The sequence below is a fragment of the Poecile atricapillus genome, chromosome 1, assembly GCF_030490865.1.
Source record: "Poecile atricapillus isolate bPoeAtr1 chromosome 1, bPoeAtr1.hap1, whole genome shotgun sequence".
NCBI lineage: Eukaryota > Metazoa > Chordata > Aves > Passeriformes > Paridae > Poecile > Poecile atricapillus.
The window spans coordinates 173,448,360-173,470,707 of record NC_081249.1 but is presented as its reverse complement, the minus strand read 5'-3'; the positions used below and the strand labels follow the sequence as shown (position 1 = coordinate 173,470,707).

At 44.0% G+C, this 22,348-nt stretch overlaps 1 long non-coding RNA gene across 1 annotated transcript in view; it reads left to right on the top strand.

The window, feature by feature from the left end:
• The first annotated feature begins 1,779 nt into the window (after positions 1-1,779).
• Positions 1,780-22,348, top strand: part of LOC131589553 (uncharacterized) — a 63,101-nt gene continuing 42,532 nt past the window's right edge. The window contains exon 1 of the long non-coding RNA XR_009279772.1: positions 1,780-2,006. This is a non-coding gene — a long non-coding RNA (uncharacterized LOC131589553). The remainder of the gene's footprint in view (positions 2,007-22,348) is intronic.

Sequence of the window (22,348 nt, the reverse complement as noted above, 5' to 3'; positions counted from 1 at the left end):
CAGACTTTCACTTTGAAAGTTTTGAAAAATTCGAAAATTTGACAATTGAAGTGTTCCTGAAAACACACTTCTGCCTGTCTGATACCTGGCTGACTGGCCTTGCTGTCAGACCTCACGTGCTTGCAGAGGGTGCCCACAGATTGGTTTCTCCAGAAGGAAACAGAAGGAAATGCGTGTATGTCTGCAGAGGGTTGGATGATTCAGTGGGGAGTTCCCAGCAGCAGCCAGTGAAAGGATGCTGGGCTTACTGGAAATACCCAGGTGTCATTTCCCCTGGACAGAGCATGAGCGTAGGCGTCTGAGCTGGCAGGTTGGACTCATCAAAGCACAATTACCAAGCAGTTCTCTCTTTTGGACTCAGTTTGAACAACCCAGCAAAGCCAGACTTTGTGTCCTGTGTGGAAGACAGGCAGAGGCCTTTGCCAGCAGCTGAATGCTAAACCAAAGGGAATAGAATAGAATAGAATAGAATAGAATAGAATAGAATAGAATAGAATAGAATAGAATAGAATAGAATAGAATAGAATAGAATAGAATAGAATAGAATAGAATAGAATAGAATAGAATAGAATAGAATAGAATAGAATAGAATAGAATAGAATAGAATAGAATAGAATAGAATAGAATAGAATAGAACTATTTCAGTTGGAATAGATCAATGATGATCATCCAGTCCGAGTGCCCAACCACCGCAGGACAGATCAGAAGTTAAGGGCATTGTCCAAATGTCTCTTTAAACACTGACAGCCTGGGGACATCAATCATCTCTCAAGGAATCCCGTTTCAGTGTTTAACCACCCTCCTAGTAGAGAAATATTTCGTAACGTCAAGAGTGAAATTCTTCTGGAGCAGCTTTGAACCATTCCCATGTGCCCTATCACTGGATCCCAGGGAGAAGGGATCAGCACCTCCCTCTCCACCTCCCCTCCTCAGGGAGCTGCAGAGAGCAATGAGTTCACTCTTCAGCCTCCTATTCTCCAAACTGGATATGCCAAAAATCCCCAGCTGCTCTTCACAGGACATTTTTTCCAGCCCTTTGACCAGCTTTGTTGCCCTCCTCTGGATCCATTCAAGTGCCTTAACTTAAGGCACAACTTAAGTAACAACTTAAATTTTGGGACCCAGAACAGCACATGGTTCTTAAAGTGAGGCTACACCAATGGTAAATACAGCAGGATAATCCCCTCTGCTGATGCATCAATTGCTTGTTGGGGAGAGGCTGAGGTGCTGCCATTCCCTCCCTGTTCCAAGACAAGAACATTAGAGAGGAGCATCACCTTTGAAAAATCAGGTGGGAATGAGTGCTTGCATGCATCTGTGACAGAAAATAACTTCTGACACTGTAACAGCAAGAAAAGGCCACAGAAATGAGGAACACAAAAGAATGTAATTGCCTGGGATGCCTAGATTTACTGCCTCATAACTGATTTTCTTATAATCTGTTTATAGTATTCCAATGGCATGCACAAGCCTTTGTGTATCAAGTCTTAAAGAAACTACCTATGTTCATTTTACACATTGTCTGGGAGCTATTAGAAGTTACTAATAAGGGTGTTAGCCACTATCATGCTGAACTTCTAGTTACAAACACTGGCAAGTCCTGGCCAAAAGGATCGTGGACTGTTCTTAAGCAATAAGTGGAACTGTAACAAGAAAAGTGGTGCAACAGTTGTACATGGCAATGTTTCCACATCCCCTTTTGACTCTAGACTCTCTAACTTGCTGAGGGTCAAAGTGAACACTCTGTTTGAGGTTCAAAACTGTTTTTGTCTTCGGAGCAGAGGACATGAATCTTCATTCATTTTGCTTTCCTCTACAGTAGTGAGTTGCAGGTTGCCTGGTGGTATCAGCCTAGCCCTTTTCTGCCACTGCTGAGGATCAGTCCATTCCATTCCCAGATTCTGACTGAGACATTATAGTCTCGAGATGATCAAGATATTTTGCATGACCAAGTTGCTGGATGCAGTACTCATGTGAAATCCAATGGTCTGTGATTGCCAAGCCAGGTAAGACAAACTAATGGCCCTTTCTGGTTCCCAGCTGCATCATATGTTGTGTTCATGTTGTTTTGTGGTTGGTGCTCTGTGTGGGACCTGGAGCAATGTCACTTTTGGGGTGTGTGGAGGAGAAACCAGGGTGGGTCACTCAGAGATGTCACATATCCCCACCAGGGAGGCTCACTTCAAGGGGAAGGTGCTGGGTGCAGTGGAAGCAAATGCCCTGATATTCTTCCAGGAGGGCTCCTGAGAGCCTGAGGGTGCTGCACTTTGAAATCCCACTTGAGATTTCCCCTGGGTGAGCCAGATGGGTTTTCAGAGCTGTTTTCAAACTGCTCAAGAGCTCATGTATCTGCAGAGTGTGTGATGGACTGTCTCCACATGGAATTCCTACCAATACCTATGATGTTTTTCAGGCGTTTCCTTTCCCCAGTGCAGTCTCTCTTTTCTATCTCTTCTCCCATGCTGCAACCATGGACCCATCCCCAGCTCCAAGTGAGCTGTTTTGGGAGGAGAAGCAGGATCCCTGGGGCAGTCCTGGATGTTGGGTAGCTCCTGTCTCAGACAGTACCGTGAGTGCTGATGTTCATCGCTCACAGAGCACTGCTCACAAGGGAAACTTCTCACGTGTTCTTCTTGGCTCCTCTGTTCCCCCTCACAGCAATTATGTGTCTGCTTCTTGGCCTTCATTTGTGCTAAGCTGTTGTGCCTCGAGTGAGTGCTTATTAGCACTTCCTTCTCTGAAAAGGAGTGACTGCAAAATAAGCCAAGGGTCATTTCCCTTCCCTTGAGACCAGGAGACATCCTGGCTTTTAAATCAGTCTCCATAAATTTCCAGCCTTAGCATCTCATGTGTTTTGCCTAGAGAGGGGTGGAGGTTCCCCTGGAGAGAGCAAGGAAAAGAAACTCCTTCTGATGTGACAGTACATTGCTTGAGCAAGTGTTTTTTAAGCATCTGAGACAGCACAGACCAGTGAAAAAACCAATCATTAATATACCAAGTGTGTGAAATGAATCAGAAGAAGTGGAAAAAGGAAGTCACCATTTTCTATTTCTTGCATCATTTTTACTTGCATATCATCCTGCAGGTTTGGGCATCAGCAGGTGGAGCTGCTAAATATCAACTAACAAAAAATGCTGGCAGTAAATAAAATGCTGTTGTTGAAAGTCAACACAAATAGACTGTGATATGTGTGGTGAATAAAAATTTTTCGACTGAAAGTACCCTTAATATTTGCAGTGTTCACTATAAGTTCAGAAAAAAAGGATTCAGACTAATGTCAGAAGCTTGAAACTTCTGCAAGTCCATAAAAATCCTAAATTTCCCAGCACATCAATTGCCTTCTCAGTACTACCCGTGGGTTTCTCTAACCCATGCTGATTCCTTCTGCAAGAGATTCCAGTAGGAATGGCTGTCAGAGAGCAAGGTGGCCCCTAACAAGTGATATCAGGGGTACACGTTGGTGGGACGATGCTGCAGGGAGCTGTGATGGCTGGCTGGTTTCAGTGGTGAGGATGGTATCAGGACCTCAACAGGTTCTGCTCCTCTGAGGGAGTATCTCTCTAGTGCTTGTGTTTACATCCTGAGAGCAGAAACAAGGGCTGCACCAAGGACTTCCTCTCTGCCCCTTCCCTGGGGCTAGCTTTTCTTTTCCCCAAAAGTCCCTTGCCTTCACTGGGGCCTCTGTTTTAATTTCTTCCCTACAGACACATTAGTGATGTTAGAAGTTGCCATATTCATGATAGCTCATTGCCTGAAGAAGTCAAACTTTCTAAACCCATGAGATGCTTAGTGAGATTTTCACCCAGTCCAGAGCTGCAGCCCAACCCACCTCCACCAGAAGGGTTCATGGAAGCAGATCATGGGTAGGAGACAAACACATGCCCAGGGTTCTTTCACTCCATTCCAGAATGTCCTGCATGGCCATAGCAAGACAGCAGCATGATGGCTTCATCCTCAGGCAGGGATTGGATCACCAACACCCCATCCACCAGCATAACCCACAAGGTGGGTATGTGGGATGAGCCTGATGTAGGAACCACACCCGAACACAAGCTGTGTGTGGCAATACAAGACCCACTTCTGCCTGAAAATCCCAGCACTGCTCGGGTATGGAACAGTTTCTGTACAGAGGAAAGCTGCTGTCGTCTTCTCTGGTGACAGACAGGGCCACAGTGAGGGTGTGCCACAGAGAGAGAGGGAGAAGGAAAGGATTCAGCAGAATATTATTTCTTGATTCCAATCCTGCAATTAAGAAAGGATTGTGTTTTTCACTTTCACGTGCCTCAACTCCCACCAGCTGCATGCACCCACCCACAGCATGTGTGCTGTGTTTTTATGACGGCTGTAGCCTCAGGTAGCGTGGAACTGGGGCCAAGCATACATTAGTAAAATTAGAAGAAATATCATCTGACGGGTCTGGACGGTGCTGTGGGCAGAGCATATTTGGCAAGACGGCTTCCTTCGCAATCCAGCCCAGAGACATTCCCTGATCCTATCTGAACAGGGACTGAACTTGCAAAACGAGTCCCAGCTTGTGAGCTGTGAGTCAGGGATGTCTTAAACACTGCCTCAGCATCCAACACCAACAAGCCCTTTTTATCTTGTTCATCCTGCTTAAATAACTGCAGCAAGCCCTCATGTTAATAGAGCAGCCTTAAGGGTCATAAGGCTGGGGGTTTTTCACACCCTCTAGCACTTGCCCCTTGTGTATCTGGCCGGTTTTGACCCATTATTGTCCTTTTCTCTGGTTCAGCTAATGGGACTCAGCTGCACTGCTCACAGACAGTGGTTTGAAACCTGCATCTGCTCCATATGGCCACATTCATGTCCCTCACTGGTGAGCCATTCACTTCAGTGGGTTTTTTCTATGCATCAGCCTTTGAAGGATGTGTGTGCTTAAAATCAAGTATACTTTCCAACATCTTTTGAGTACCTTCCTAGTAAATAAAGCCTCCTTCGTGACTCGAGGGATTTCATAAATTGTCTGCCAGGGCAGGCCAGGACAGGCAGGAATCTATGGAATACCCTGTGTTTACATCCTGAGATTATATACCTCCATGATATCTGAGAAAACCTAGTTAGAAATGTTGGATTTGGGAACCCTTCGTTGGAAAATGGTGGTGAAAAACATGAGGTCAAAGAAAGACAGGACTTACACTTATCTATTTCAGAAAATCCCACCTGGTGTTGGTATCACAGTGGCTCAAATTCTCCTTGCCCAAGTTTCAGCAAGAAACTGCAGATGTGAAGGCAGTATGGATTAATGACTGCAAAGGTTAATTTGCCTTGTTACTGGAAGGTGGAAAGAGAAAATGTTATTTACCTGTGAAGCAAAGGAATTTAGGAGAGAAGTTTGTAGCAACAGAGAATAGAAGCATAGTGCTTTATTCAAATGCAGAACAATGGAGACAAAAGGCTGATTCAAAAGGACTACATGGGATGTGCCTGATGTCTTCACAGCTTTAATTTATCTAACTTCAAAAACAGGCACGTCACAGGGAATAAATGAGTCTTGGATGGTTATAAACAAAGTGCATTATTTTGTGGGAGAGAGAGGGTCATACCCTCATGTACCAAAGATGTACCAAGATTTACCATTCTCTCATGTACCAAGACACATTCAAATCTAAATTTCTCAGAAGGCAGGAGAAGGATCAGATTGGAAAGAAAATAAAGGCAGCTTGAAACTGGCTTTTATCTTAAATATATTTTGCTCTTCTTCCACAATACAGTGCAATGCAGCCTTCATGCCCCTTTTCTCACCTTCCTTTTGTTTTGCAGTATAATCCATTGCTCTTTACATGTCAGAACTGCCCACTGTCATCACCACGCACAACAAACAACACCATTCCCCTCTCATGGGCTTAGGATGACTTATTTCAGAGGTATCATTCAAGGGCCTTAAATATATTGGCCTTAGAGCTATTTTTACTTGCAAGTGCTTGAATCAGACCTTTGATGTTTCATTTGGGTAAAATAGAGAACACATTAAAATAAGCAAGAGCTGGTGGTTTTGTTCTAAGTGTTACCAGAAGCCAGGGAGAGACTCAGAAGAGGAAGGGAAGGGGATTGCCAAAGATTTCCGTTGGATACTTACCCTCTCCAGGGCTTGTAAATCTGTTCTGTAACCCTCTTAATCCCTCCTCCTGCAGGGGAGTATGGTATCACTGAAATCTTCATGATCTCCTGCAAACAAAGGTTTTAATGCAGCCTTTTGTTTATTGTCTCTGCAAAGAAAAAGGAGGTCATTTTTTCTCTGTAGCCTGAAGGCTCGGGGAAGTTACCAAGTGTCCTATCCTGCTCTGCTTCCCATCCAGCATTTTGACAGGCATGGACTAGTCAGTATCCAGACACCACCTCGCTGGATGTGCCAAAGGAATGGGGTCCATCTCATGAAAGTCTTCCAAAGTCAGGGTGGAGGGAAGTCAACCACAACTCCCCTCATCTGATGCCACCTAAATGCAAGAGAGAAGGAGACTGTCCTCTTCCAACCTCTGGATTGCACAGGGAATGATTCACATTCAAATCAAAACCTTCCTGTGGCCTTGTTGTTGTGCTGCCCGCTTGTGCTGCTTCATCTAATGAATTTTACTTACCTTGTACTCCATCTTTGAGCATGGGGAAACCATGAAAACACCCATCATTGTCTGTGCCTATTTCAGGGACACTATGTATTAGAGATGGACAGGTATAAACCTGTCATGTCTAATATGTCTATGTAGAAAGAGGAAAAAAATGTTTTTTTTAAAAAAGGAAAAGGAAATCCTATAGAAGCCATTCAAAGTGGAAAATATTCTGGGAAGAATATTGGATAATAGAAAGTATAAAAGTTTGGAGAAAAATGAAAGCAAGTCATATGGAAGTAAGCAGGGGAAATTCACAGTACAGCAAGATGGTGTTGATGCTAAAATGGGAGAAGATTTGAGTGCAATTGAACAGCGAATTTACCCTGTGGCACCTACAGAGATTAACAATGTGGCCAGGAAATAACGCCATGAAAGTGGAATAATATGGGCCCACCATCACTCAGGGGAAAATATCCCCAAAGGACACTCGGAAGCAGCCATGTTAAGGAAAGTTGGGAAGTGATATAGGAGGAGAATCTATGTATAACTTCTGGCAGCCAGCTGGCATTGTGAAATTCCCTGCCATCCTCAGTGGGCATCACCCTAATCTGCCTGTTTTAGATTTGGCTGGAAGGTTGCTGTTAATTTTTTTTCAATCTCAATGCCTTACACTGCAAAGTCAGAGGCCTCAAAGGAGAGTAGAGACATGATCAGATCATTTGGAGTGGGGTTTGATTCATGAAGATGAAGTTGTGCTTCGATATTAGCTGGCAAAGAGATAAGAAAAGAGCACACTTGAGTCTACAAGTATCTGAAGGATGTAAGCAGGGTCACACAAATACACTTGAAGAGAGAGAAAATAGGACATAAAGGAAAGAAGGAAAAATTTCCTACCAGTAATGAGGAGACAAAACTTGGATATGGGGTCTTAAAGAAAATTCTCTTGAATGTCTTTCTTTCAAATAGTAGGAATTGTCTTGTAGATGTAGTCTTGCTTGGATAGGATAAAAGCTAATAATCTCAGCTGAAACTTTTCAGACACAATGCTTCTTGATAAAAGGTTAATTTAAAAAGCGAGTTAATTTCTGCCATGGATAGAGTAAGCTGGAAAAGGTCACCTATTCCAGTTTTCTAAAGTTCTTTTAAAAACATTGTGTGCAGTGAGCAAAGGAAAGCCAAGAAACTGAGAGCCAGGCGTTAGCAAAATCATTAAAGAAACAGCAAAGAAATATAAAGAGCACAATGCATTCAAATCGGCACAGAGGGCCAGATGGTACATACCCAAGGGTATTAAAGGAATTAGCTGAAAAACTCTTAGGCCCATTATCCATTATATTCAAGTGCTCCTGGAGAACTGAGGAAGCCCTGGTGACTGGCAAAGGGAAAACATCACGCTTCTTTTCCAAAAGGGGAATTACAGATCAATTAACTTGGCATCCTTTCCAGGTGAAACTTAGTCTCTAATAATCAGAAAGCACTATTAGCTGTTCTGCAGGAGGAATGAAAGAGAAATGTGTCACACACACAGAAGGGTCACACTAAGAGGAGCAGTTGCACCCAAGTGACAGACTCTACAGACAGATAATACGCACAGTGTTGATGGGAGGAGGAAAACCCTGTGGAATGGGAAGTGTTGGGTGGGGAGAGTGAAGGATAATCAGCTGCTTATCCATCATGTGGGATGAGTACACAGCGTAGTGGGACATGCTGGTGGGAGGAAAAAGGGATATGGTCCCTTGAGTCACTTGGTAAATTTACCCTTAAGGGTTTCACTGGCTGACAAGACAACTGGTTTTACAGAGAACTCTTCTGCAGAAAGGTTCTTGGTTTCAGTAATTTTACTCAGTTTCTTCAGACATAATATGCCTTTAGAACCTGATCCATCCCTAAAGGGTTCCATGCAGACACAGTTGACTGTAACAGTGGCTGGACTGGGCCCAAAGCATTACAAGAAACATGTAGGGTGGATACAGAGAATAACAATGAAAGAGATTAAAATCAGCCCCTACAATAGAAAGTGGAGTATGCTTATAAATATTGCCATGTTGGGCTCCTCAGGGACTCCTGCTGACTTGGACATTATATTCATCTGCAGTAGCACTGAGGAAGGAGAAGAAAAATACATCAATCAAATTCAAAGATAACACTCAGCTGAAGTGTGAATTGCAAATCATTTATTAGAAGCATCATCCTAAAGGGATTTCAGTAAATGAAGAGTGGGACATATTGGGAATAGCAAGAAATTGAACAAATCTAAGTGCATCCACATCCACAGGGTAACGTTGCTCACTAAGGAGAGGTCAAAGCAGTAACCCCAGAGGCTGTGGAGAGGAGTAATCCAGAAGAGCTCCTTGGATGCTAATTTGATAGAAAGCTACAACTGATAATTCATTAAAAACACCCAGATCAAGTCTCTTTTGAAGTGCTAATAGGAATACCACTTGGGGCAGGGCCTTCTGAAAAGAGTGCAGGCAAACAGGTAATGGTATAGATTAACTGGTATAGACAAGAGGGTGGAAGGAGTGACCTATTTACTAGAACATCAAAGGAAATAAACATACATAGCCTGGGAAAAAAAAACAAAAAACAAAAAAAAACAAAGGAAGGCAGCAGGGTATATTCAGATGCAGAGACAAACCTTATCATGAAAGAATGCTGCTGAGTGGGAGAGAGAAGCAAGGTTCATCAGTAAGCAATGGTGAGGGCTACACACATGGCCACTTTCAGACTGGGAAGGGAATAATGACCTGATGACTTGGATCTCCAGCAGGATTGGCTTGGACATGTCTCCACTGTAGGGAAGAATAGGGTTTAAAACCACCATGCACTCTGATCCTGTGTTTGGTTCTCCACCTCCATGGAATCACCATCTTGCTGCCTCTGATCACAGCATGTTTACAGTCACATTTCTGGCAATGTTCCTTGAGCCAGTAGATGTGAAAATGAAAGCAAAATCATCAAGGCTTCAATACTGGGGGGAGAGTATAGTGGAAGGAATGTCACTGCAGATGAGGTGGAAAATCCCAGGGCTAAATACTCCAGATGTGTACAGACAGAGATTGGCAAGGCAAACTTCAGGCAGGTAAAGACAAGGACATGAATTATCACACGGAGAAGCCCAGTCCCATCATAAGGATTGCAGATGTCCTTTGTAGTGGTGCTATTTGTTCCTTTTCCTGGGAGACTAATTAATGTGGGCCAGAGGAGAGATTAATCCCACCTTCTTTTAGATATCCATGGGGTAGTATCATGGATCTCCAGAGTGGGAACTGTGAGAAAGACATGCTACACTGCCATACCCCAAAGACTTAATTCCTGTTAACTCACATCATCATCTAGACTCTTACCACAGACAGGAGATTAATGCTACACTTGAAAATACCAAGCAAGCTGGAAAATATGGGAAGACCTATCGGGAATTTCACCGATTTCCTTACAAAACTGCTGGACTACTTGTTCCACCAATGTTCCCATTTCTCTCTATCGTCTGCCCACTGACTTCCAGCTGGGATTCACAGTGCAAATTATGATCCAGAAATCTCAAAATGTGCGTGGCCACCTAGCAAATTCTTTGTTTTCACACACATCACCTCTAAGCCCTTATTAACAGGGGGCTTTGGGGACCCCACATCAGGATGTGTCTGCAGCAGGCAGTTCTTGAATTCGCACCCAGCAGAGACACTCCTCATTCTTTCCCGATCTTCACCGCAGGTGGCAGCTCTTCACCTTGAAGCTCTGGCAGTGTTGCTCACAGCAGGCCAAGGAATTCCTGGCAATTCTTCTCAGTGGAGAGGCTTTTGCCACACGCAAGCAATGTGAAATCCACCCACACTTTGGGAGGGTGACAGCACATTAGAACCACGCAGCATCACTCGAGTGCCCGTGACAGCAACTGGAGCAACACCAACAGAAGCTCTGGAGAAAGGGCATGAGAAACTCCCTCCCACCACTTGACTCGTGTGGGCTGCTGCTTGGATACAGGTTAAGGCAGCCACCAAAGTCGTGGCTGTCGTGGGCTGCCGAGTTTCTAACTTGATGTTTTATGGGGCCCTGTCTATCAAAATATTTGGGATCTGCTCATCTGTGGTTGCTGTGCTGGTTTCAGAAGCGTGTGTTGGCTGCACAGAAGCCACAGTAAGGCACCATCTTGCTCAAACGCTGGCTGAAGTACCTGCTTTTTGAGTCTGGTTGTCAGGGAAAAGCCATACATGCGCAACAAGCTGTTGCAAATAGTTTTTAAGGGGTGTCCCAAGTGCTCCTACTCTGACTAGGCAATGTAGTGCTTGCCTAAGTATTGTTTCAGAGAAACAATCACAGTGAGAATATGCAGATATGTGAACAACTGTTGGATTTGAGACCGGTAATCAAGGACCCAAAATTTATTTTAAAAGAAATTAAAATTTTCAAAGGAATTTTTTCAAAGGAAATGTTTCACTGTCTGATCTTCAAATTGCACTCCATTTTCATGTTAGTAAATAAGAGGAAGGGCAGGCTTCTGTCTGAGATGATGGGACAAGTAGTCCAGGGTCAGTTCCTGGTCCTAGCCCAGCTTTCCAGAACCCAAGTTACTCAATCCTCCTATGTATTACAGTTCACTACCAGGAGATAAGGACAATATTACTTTTCTCCACACTTCATCTATTTTATCTATTAAATAATGGGGAGAGACAGAGGGAAGATTTAATATAAAGATGCACAACCTCTTGCACAGTGGAGTACCATATCTTGATTAAGGACTTACACATTATTGATGTTTATATTAATTTCAGCAGTCACAACATATTTTTTTATGCAAAGGAAGACTATTACAGGAAACTGCAGTTATGGAGCAAAGTTAACTAGATATTACATGTATCTGTCTCTCTGCTTTAAAAAGCAGGTGTGGACAATGTGTTAGAGGCTGAGTGGTTTAGTAAGCAACCAAGTCTTGTGACAGAAAATTTATTGTGGCTGAAAGGCTAAAGACTACCTTCACTTTCACATGGTGGCTCCCAAAACTAGCTATTATTCACTGTACATCTACACCATGAAAAGCTAACACATATAATTAAAACTAATACAGGTATTTTACTGTTTTGGCACAGATTACCATGAGTCTATTTTAATTCATAAGTCTCATATCTATTCTGTGTTCTGTAAGCAAGAGTAAAAGTGTAAGCTATACTGTTTCTAAATTGTGATGAGTCAATGGTAGACTATTTAAAGCTTCCTATTCAGGTGAATGGTGATCCCCATGTCTCCTTCCAAACCTATGATCTTCCTTCCTGCCTTTAATTGTCCTAGTTTTCCTGAGGAAATCAAAACATAATGGTATAAACCAGTCATTTTGTTGTACATAATGCATATGATTTGCCTTTAAACTTCACTGGGTTTTAGCCATTTAAGGCTAAAAATGTTGTATTTGTGTGCTGTGGGCCTGAGTCAGTTCTGTGGTGATGGTGAGCAGGTTCTGCTGCCTGGAGGATGCTCAGGGCCACATTCAGGCCTGAAGAAATCTCATACAATTTCAGATGTTTGAAACTCAGGGGCTTTATCCGTGTTCCTCACCAGTCACTGGAGAAACAACTCTGCAGAGCAATTCTTCACGTGCTCTTCTATGGCTGCTGTCAGAATCTGAAGAACCACCAGTGCTGCCAACCAGGCACTTAACCCTTCCAGCTGGAGAGCCTACCACAGTGTAACAATCTGGTTATGAAAAAAAGGCCCTGCCAGAGTGCAAAGGGGCTCACACATAACTGCTCAGCTCCTCTGGAATGTGTGCACTTACCAGGGAGCAGTCTGAGAGTCATCCACGTCCTTCCACACAAACCATTCCCACCAGGTCATACAGAACTAAAGCCTAAAGTCCTTGTTTAGGTATCTGCTGTGCCCTTGTATTCAGCCTTCTGCAGGGGCTGAGCTGCAGACGTCTCTGAGGCAAATTCTCCATCCCCTCTTGCCAGCTAATAGGAAAGGAGAGTTAAGTATTTCAGTTTTAGTGCTTCTTATCCATGCCTGCATGAGTTTCTTTTAATCAGTGGGGTGGAAAGGGAGGTGTCAGTTCTTGCAATCCAGGAGTTCTTGGCCACTTGATGCCACTTTTGATTCATGTTTGATACATGTCCCTTTCTGTTTCTGTTCTCAAGCTGTTAAGCGACCTGACACAGAGCACCCTGAAATCTCTGGATTTCAGAATAGGTCTGTGGTTTAATGCGTAGACCAAAGCAGATTGAGAAAGCATGAGATCTTCAGCCAAGCTGGAAATTTATCCCAAATGTTGATCTACATCAGCATTACTTGCATTGACAAAATACCCTTTAGATTATGCCCCATCTGAATTTGTCATGGCAACTATTTAATTCGCCTTTGTAAACCCTGTAGAAATAGCAGGCTTATATTTTATGAAAACAATCAATTGCACTGTTCATTTACAGATGACACCAGTCTTTACAATAGAACTTTCACCACTGCATCTTCTTTAAAGGATTAAAAAGGCATAAGGGAAACAGCGTTGGAAGTACTGGTTTGTTCATTTCTATAGGTAGTCTAATGCTGAATCACTACAAAATATGCATTATGCTCTTCAACCTGCTGCCAAGGAGAGCGAGGAAGCAGGCTCCTTTCCCATGTTTGTCTGTGTCATCCTCTCATGGTGTCTGTTCTACAAACAGCACCATTTGTGTGTTTGAGCATTGACAAGCTTGCAGGTGGGACTTCTGTGTAAACCAAAGGTGAGACAGATGCTGGCTCAGCAGAATAGTCCAGGTTTTATTGATATCCTCTTGGGTTACTCTGCTGAATATGGGTGTGATGAAGACATTCAGGTAGATAGGGCTATTCACACAGTGACCATTCTCTTTGCCAAGCAGAGCCTCTCTGCCCACTGAATACTGATTTCTTCAAATTTGGTGACTAAGTCTCTGCTTTTTCATAGAATCATAGAATCAGAATCATAGAACAGCCAGGGTTGGAAGAGACCTTAAAGATCACCCAGTTTCAATCCTTTTGCCATGGGCAGGGACACCTTCCACCAGACCAGGCTGCTCCAAGCCCCATCCAGCCTGGCCTTGAACAGTTCCAGGGATGGGGCAGCCACAGCGTCTCTGGCCAATGCCAGGTCCTCACCATCCTCACAGGGTAAGAGTTTCTTCCTAATATCTAATTTAAACCTATTCTCTTTCAGTCTGAGTCCATTCCCCCTTGTCCTGTAACTGTGTGCCCTTGTAAATAGTCTCTCTCCAATGTGTATATTTTGTACATATTCTTTACAATATTTTGTGAATGTTCTTTAGAAGATGTAGAATTTGAGTTGCAAAAGCAAGTCCTGCCAGGGTCAATATTTGTGTTGGTTTATTTGAAATTTGTTTTTCCTAAATACAAGTGACAATGTGTCATTCACTTTCTACTCATTTATGCCAGAAGACCATGAGACACACTGTTAAACAAGACATGGAGCAATATTAATAAGATTTAAATTATAATTACTGTCCACAGAACATAAATATGTGTTAATACACCTCTTTCCACACTACTGTAGGACATATTCTGTTTTCAAAATATCCTAAATGAAGTATCTTCCTGAAGTCTCTGCTGCTCCCATATGTTGCTTTTAAATATCAGATGAGTTTTCCAGTTGGTTTTAACATCTTATGCTGTGGCCAGCTGATGTGATTTGGCATAGATCCATTATACCATCAGAAATATGTCAGTCTATACCAGCTGAGATTACAGCACAGTTCTAATTTTAAATATACTTAACATCTTTTTAATGCTTTCTCTAACAATGCTAGTAAAACCTGTTTTATCTCAGTTTCTGTACTCAGTAAGGATATGTGCAGAAGTTAACATCTTTGGAGAGAAGAAAAAGAACAGGACCTGTCCCTGCTCAAACTTTAAGGCAAATATCCCTTGTGAAATCATGACAGGAAGGACTGTTTCCATAAGATCAGTGGGATAAAAGAACATAATTTACCATTTTAAGAGGTTCTGAAAACAGAGCCATTCAAAGCATTGAAGAAAATCTTGGTTTCAAATCTGGAGCTGCTTAAATTTTTCTCTGTAAACATATGACCATACTGACTTATCTCTTTTGCTGTTCTTTGTCATTTTGTTGACTGAGATCATCTTGATTTGCTGACTGTTCAAAGCAGTTTTGCCTATTAAATAACTTTCAAATGCTCATCTTGGACTGCATAAAGCTATTACTGACATGCTGACATGAAGGGCCAATCTAGTTGTACCAAAAAGAAGTACACGCACACTGTTCTCATGACCCTGTGTAAAGCCCTGATATGGCAGAGCTTTGTACTTGCCTGGCATGCTGGTGGTCCCTTGTGTGGTGTCTCATCTCCACACCCATTCAGGAAATAATGATGCTGTGGGATGAAGCAGTTGACTCTGTTCTCCCCCATCCTGGGCTCATTTTCCCCTGGTATCTTTGGGACAGTTGTTGGTACCACGAGTGAAACCAAGAATCCTGAGCAGGGCTCTCAATAGGGACTGCAGTCTGGCCTAAGGAGGGGCTGGAATGAAGCTTTCCCAAAGGTGTGTCAGCTCCAGGGTGGCACACAAAATCCAATTTCCCAGCTAAGCTCACCCCAGCACTGGCAGTGCAGTATAAACCCACAGTGGGATATATCCTGTTATGCTATCAAGCTTGGCAATGCAGAGATTTCCCATTTCTGTCAAGGCAAAGCATGGATAAAAATGGGTGTTGTCAAGGTGGAAGGTGACTTACTTGGCTAAATGTACCTTCTGGAAGTTCACTCCTTTTGGGAAGACTAGCACTGACAGCAATTCTTATTCCCAGGTGGTGTGGTCCCCTAGGTATAGGTGTAGGTGGTGTAGGCCTCCTCAGGTGTGCTCCAGAATGGGTTTATCACAGCAGTGTCCTCCCAGGGTCAGTGTTGGATCCTTTTCTGAGGAAAAAGTGCCCCTTTTGGATGCTTTCAGAATGATTCAGGAAATTGTGTATGCCACAAAAACCTCCTTGTGCACTCGGGCATCACACCAGCCTTTCCTGCTCCCTTTTTCCTTCTCTCATCTTATGAAGCACCTGATTTCAGAAGGGAAAAAAAGGATTTTCCTTTTTTAAAGCTTTTTTTTTTTTTTTGAGTCAGAAATCTTTAAACGTTTGTCTCATTCTAATATATCTAAAAGCCCGTTGAGGAACATTCAGCTCAAATCTGGTTTTGTGAGAGTTAAGTGTGTGAGTGGTACTCTCAGGCACGGCACATGGTGTGATTCTTGGGGATGGTGCTGTGCAGGGCTAAGAGTTGGACTCGGTGATCCCTGTGGGTCCTTTCCAACTCGGCATATTCTGTGATTCTGTGATATCTGAAATCTGCTCAAGTGGGAAAGCGAGACGGATGCCATTTGGGAAATGGGGATTTCAACATGAGGACGTTATTGTGCTACTTTTATACAGCAACAAAATAAAGCTTAAAGGTCTCTTCTGTGCATGCCATTTTCAGTATGTCGGGGAAAATATATTTTTACATATATAAAGCAAAGCAAGCTCTGAGAGGCTGCCAGCTCCCTCCAGATGACATAAAAATGCCAGTACCTAGGAAGAATAAGTTAAAAACCCAGAGCTGTGAGAAATAGTAAAAAGCAAAGCACAGACTAGAGTAGTAAAACTCTTCTCCAAAGCAGTTTGTATGTGTATGTGGAAGAGTATGTGGAAGGTCATGCTGCCTATAGTTGTCCTATTTAATGTCTGTCTTGTCAGAGATTACAACATAAAAAGCTTTTGGTAAGTTTTGGGCTGATTGTCATGTCCAAAGGGTATTTAAAAATGCCCCTTTTGACCTTAAGGAAGCACTGCTTGCCAAGGGAAGTTAAATGTCAATACAAACACAAATGTGAGTGGTAGCACCGGTACCCTTAACCCTCATCAACAAAGAAATTTCCCACACTCCCTGCATAAAATGCACTGCATCAAAGTCTGAGCTGAGTCCATTAGACATTTGAACTTTATCCTGTTGCAGTTTGAGTCAGTTTGGTTGTGTTGCAGCCCTTGGCAATGCTTCCAGTCTACACCAGTTGGACACATCTCCCTGGCCATCAGTCTTCACAGTGTGTTGCACCCAGCAACTGGCAAATATTCAGTGGTTTTCCTGTTGCTCGCATTTCTCCTAATGGAACTTCTAAGTAACCTAATTGGCAATTCCTATTTTAATGAGCTCCTTATTATGGGGTTAATAGCCTGCATTATTTTGTGTGGTTCTAGCCATTAGCAGCTTGATGTTAAATGGTTTTAATTTGTTTTGATGTGCATCTGTTGACTTAGCGTCTCAAAGAGTAAATAGTTCAGCGCAGATCTGATCAGGAACGAATTTGGCATATGCCCCTGAGGTCCTAAATGCAGGCAGCAACCCTCCCACTGTCTGCCCTCTTTCAATTCTCCTTATTAAGACTTTCTCAAGACCCAGCAGGGTGCATTTTTCCAATATGATGCTCCACAAAGTTGTCCTGCCTCTGCGGTAATTGGTGGCGTGCTATCATAACCCGGCAGGCTGCTTTCAAAGCATCTCCCTTGTGTTCAGCACAAGGAATGGATTGGCACGAGCACCTTGGGAAAAAAAAGAGGAAAGAAATCTGAAAAGGGACCTGAATGGGTGGGGGAAGAGGAGGAGGAAGGGGACTGGTTCCCAGGGATTTCACACACAACTTCTGTTGCTATGGCAATCGCTCTGTCTGTCTGTACTTGCTCAGAGCAACAGCTTCATCTGGAGCCACAAAGTCAGGTAATTCCAGTAGGGCCCTTTTGGAGTGTGGGGAACAAGCAATGGGGGATGTTTACTCCAAAAAAAAGGTGATATGTGGGGGTTGTGTTAGAGAGAGAAGAAGAGTTTGCAAATATGCATTGCCTGGTGCCTGTTCTCACCAGCGTGGTGCCAGGGGCACGTTTGTGTACAGCACCCAGCACAGCCACCACCTGAGCTTCAGCTGGAGCTCCCAGGCAGAGCCACAGTACTGATAAAGCAAAAAGCTTTGGGTCAGAAAAGTGACAATTCAGCCTCCAGCATGTGGAGGAACTAAGAAATGTGTCTCCTACCCAAGCATCTTTTATATGCTCTGAAAACAAGTAGGATGGGAGAAAGTGTTGAATCACAGATATTGTCCTTGGTGAAACACCGTCTCTCCCACAAATTGCTTCTAACACTAATAGCAACACGGCACAGACAAGAATCTGTGGGAAGAGTGAGTCACTGGAAATGACATATTTATATAGCACCCTCAGCATTGTATTATGGCATCCCTGCTTTCATGAGATCCGGTCCTAGAGGCCCTGCTGCACTCTAGACCTTGAGGATGTACTCAGTCTTCAAGCTCTGCATAATCTTGGCCTTTCCAAATATAGGAGCTGGTCAAAGTGTTCCTTACAACAGAATCCCAGGTGGCTCACTTCCACTGACCTCCAAACAGGCCAGATTTCAGCTATGGTTTGTGGTGCTATGTGGCCATGGAACAAGAGAGCTGCAGCATAAGTCTAACCTGCTTGTGAGAAAATCTTGCTTCTGCAGAAGGTGTTTTCACCAGGGCAGAATGGAAAAAAGACTCCATACCTTCCCACACCCTTTTCACTGTGTGATTTCAGGAAACTGCTCCCTCGTGATAAAAAGTTCCTGCAATAATGCACCCCGAGGTGTTGGGTTTTAAGCTTTTCCAGAGAACAAGACGTGTCCTGCTTCAAGAAATACTCACCAGGGTGCAGCTTGCCAAGTACTGGTATTCAGACTCAGAGAATTGATTTTTTTTACCTTTTTTAGGTTTGTTTTGTTTTGTTTTTGTTTGGGTTTTTTTTGTGCTAAATGGAGATGGATCAAATGTTCATAAGAAAAGAGTATCTTGGCACAGCAAGGAGGGAAAACAGAGATAATTCCAGTTTTGTGTTAACTTTTCAGCTGGCATGAATTTTGTTGTTTAGAGCTGGTATTAGAGGGATGTGATCTCTCTGGTGCCAGAAAGGTTAATGGAACTGTCACTGCAATCATTTGAGTTGGGCAACACATATCTCAGTTTAAATCATGCTTCACATGTGGACTTAAAATATTGAAAGCATTTAGGATTTCAATCCACACTTCCTCTTTCAAGTCAAGGCTTCTTTAAGCTTCACCAAATACTTCTGAATGACTTTTTAAAGTAACGAAACCAGGTGGATACAATTTCCAGCATGCAGAGCAGTACAAACTCTGTGTCCTGATCCTCACACCCCATGAGCCTGGCAGTGCCTACATCCTTCCCTGAGCCCTCATGGCCACCATGCAATGGTCTGGAGGTCTGGAGGAGCATCTGCTCTGTTTCCCTGCATCTTCCCAAAATGTTTCCTGGCTTCATGTGCCCTGGAGTCTACTTTTATCAGGACAAAATGTGAGGTGCCCCTCCTGTGTCCCGGCTGCTGGTGAATGCAGCACCATGAGGAAGGGAGCCTCTGACCGGGGAAAACTCCTGACAGAAAGCCCTGCTCCAAATAAACACCAAGCAATGCCCCCATTTCGTCAGGCCCTGCTTCCCTGGTTTCTGCTGGCTGGAGCCATCTGAATCTCCCTCACTTTCAGGAGCAGGATGGGGTTTTTCCCAGCTGTTGAAATATTCCACTTAAATACATGGGCTCCTAATGGGATTGTCTCTCCACTACAAAAGTGAGAAGTAGTAGAGCCTATCTGAAGTCAGCTGCCCACAATCATGTTTCTCTTTGAGAAAAATCTCACTTTTTCCAGAGGGCTCCCCTAGCCTGGAAGCCTGGAGATAAGGAGGGGAAGATAAAGGCTGTGCTGCAGGGCTGTTTGCATTGGAAGAGACAATAAAGTTGATGATAGTAAATGCTGAGTGTATGAGACTGAATGGATGGATGGAAAATTACTGAGATATTATATGCTGCTTTATCTTGGGAACTGGAGTGAATGTGATTTCTAGCCCAGTGTGATGTGATACTGGCTGAGCTGCATCCTAAGATACACAGGAGAAGGCCTGGCCTCTCCTGCCTGCCAGCCCCCTGCTCCTCTCAGAGTTCTTTTCCAAGAGCTTCAGGGCATGGACAGAGGGTAGCCTGAGGACTGGCAAACCTAGCAGGAACCACTGTCAGGAATCCTGTCCTACCCGTGCCACCCGTGGAAAATCAGGCATACTGTTCCTCACCTTCCTTTGATTTTTATCTGCATCCTTTTGGGGTTCTGAGCCTTCATCTGCCTGTCAGTCACTCCATGTTAATTTATTTTTTTTTCAGGGCTAACAGCACTTCCCTTCCCACAGCCTGTTGTGTAGATAAACAGGGGATGCCTGAGGGTGTACACTCCAAGCCTTTCTGGCAGAGTAAACCTCAGGCCAGCACTGGGAGTTGGCCACTGGGGCAGCAGAAAAGGAGGCTGTACTGCTCTTAAAACAACATCCCAACCAACAAACAAGTGAGTGAGACACTTCCCCACCATCTGAAACCTTCCTAACCCTTTCCCGGTGCTCACAGCTGCCAGAAAAAGCCTTCATGGAGCACTGAGCCAACTGAATGGAGGCACAGTGACACTTCTGTCCTCCAGCCTGTGGGTTGCTGTGTTGCACTAGAAACCTCTGTGATAGTAGGATGAATTCTTAAATGCAAGATCCACAAAAATGGAAGGTTGCTGATGGACCTGACCTGGAATTAGGATGGAGCCTCTATCATTCTTTTATATTTCTCCTTTCCTTCTCCTCTTCTCCCTCTCCATTTCAGTGAGGGGCTGAAGGGCAGGACTGGGGCCAGGCTGCATGTGGGGAACAAAATGTGCATGTGGTGCACAAAGCCCAGAGGATGCACTGGGTCCCTTCCAGGGAACTGAGTGCAGCCTGTGGATCACCTGTACCCAACAGCCAGGTGTGCTCCCTGCAAGGCTCATGCACCCAAATCCAAAATGAAGGCATGGTCTGTGACAAGCTTAACAGCAACCTGCACCCTGCTCCTTTCCAAAATTGCTGCAGAAACACGAATGGGCACTGCAGGCATTACAGCTTCGGTTTGCTTTACATGTGGTGTTTCCAAAGGAAAGCCCTGGAAGCATTAGGAGAATGGAAAGGGTGAAAATAAATGTATGAGCTACATTCCTCTGAGATATAAAGCAACTGGGACCACCAGGAAATAACTTTCCCCATTGCCTTATAATCTCAATTAAACCTTTTTTATTTTTTTTTTCCTCCAGAAAGGCACATTCTTTCTAGATGTAGGTGTGGAGTTTTTCAGATGTGAACTTCAGAGCTCTGGATGGAGTTCCCAGTTTTCCCTCTGGAGTCTGAGAAAACAGCCCCTGTTTCCAGGATGGACTGGAAAATGGAGAGAACTCAGCCTGTCCCAGCAGGGATACTGATCCTCTCTGTGCTTTGGTCGATGGTGCAGAGTCTTCTTGCCCAATATGCTGTTTCCTCACAAGCTTGGAATCTGCCTTTAAAAAGGACAAAAATTATACAGATGTGCATTCCAGGCATCATTCCCACAAGAAAGGACGGTGGCCAAATTAGTCTGGATTTACACCAGCATTGTAGGTCAGCCCAGATGAGAATTGAGCTCAGCAGCCATCCAGGAGCCCAGCCCCACTGTCCCAACTGCTTCTTTTGGACCAACACATGATGAACAGGATGGGGAAGGGTCCTGGAGACACCACGTGTCCACAGCCTCCTCTGCAGCAGCTGCTGCCTCAGTTTCCCCATTCCCAGGAGGTCTGGAAGGAAGATTTAGCAGGGCTTGGTTATTCCTCAGTCCAGGGGAGGAGGTTACTGTACTTTCACATTTCACACATAACTGAAAGGCTGGGAAAAGGTTCCAAAGCCTCACTTAGCATCCAAGGGGCAGGACTTGTACTCCAAGATCTCACACTACATTTTCATGACCCACGTGAGGGTGTACATATTGACCCTGCAAACTGGAGATTATATATATGTACACGTGTGTGTCTGTGGGTATATATATATATATATATGTACACATATATATACATCTTACAGAGATTACTGGGTCAGAGCCTTCACTGGCATAAACACATGCAGGTCCAATAGGGCCAGATGGTGTATGCCAGAAAACAAGGCTCTGTGTGACTGCAGAAAAATCTCACTGGGATAGAATTGTCTGCAACATTTCACTGCATGTCACATTGTTAGTGAAACTGAGCAAATAATTTGCCCTGAATCATCCAGCCACATCACTACTCAGAAAGCCAGCATGGGACTGACAAATATTCTTCTCCTAAGCCCCAAATCTGTGCCAGGGCATGCTGGGCATGCATGATTCCCTGTCCTGTCTCCCCAGTTCAACAGGGAAGGACTCCCTCCACAAGGCTGCAGAGGAGAGCTCCGCCTTGGAGTTCACGTCCCTCCTGGTCTGGGCATGGCCAAATTACCCAGGAGCAATGTCCAGCACTCAGAAATTAATTTCCCATGACTCACGATGCAATAATTCCTGCTGTAATTCGCGGTATGACTCCCAGCGTTGTGCTTCTAGGATTCACCACCTGAAATTTGAGGAGAATTGTGAGGGCTTGACTGGATGTGTGGATTGCAGGGCGTTTCCCAGGGATCTCTTGTCCATAGAGCAGAAAGCACCCACTTCTCAGCTACAAATGTTCCAGCCCAGAAGTGTGGTGAATTTCCTGTTTCAGAGATCCCAGATGTTTGCTTTAACATTCACTCCAGCCCAAATGTTCAGGCTGGTGAACTTGTTCGCTGGACCGTTTCCAGAAAATGAATGCAAAAATGGGGCTGGGACAGGAGTGACAGGCGAGGGTTTATTAGTTCACCCTGTGTGAGTCAAATGCACACAGACACTGTCTGGGATTTGA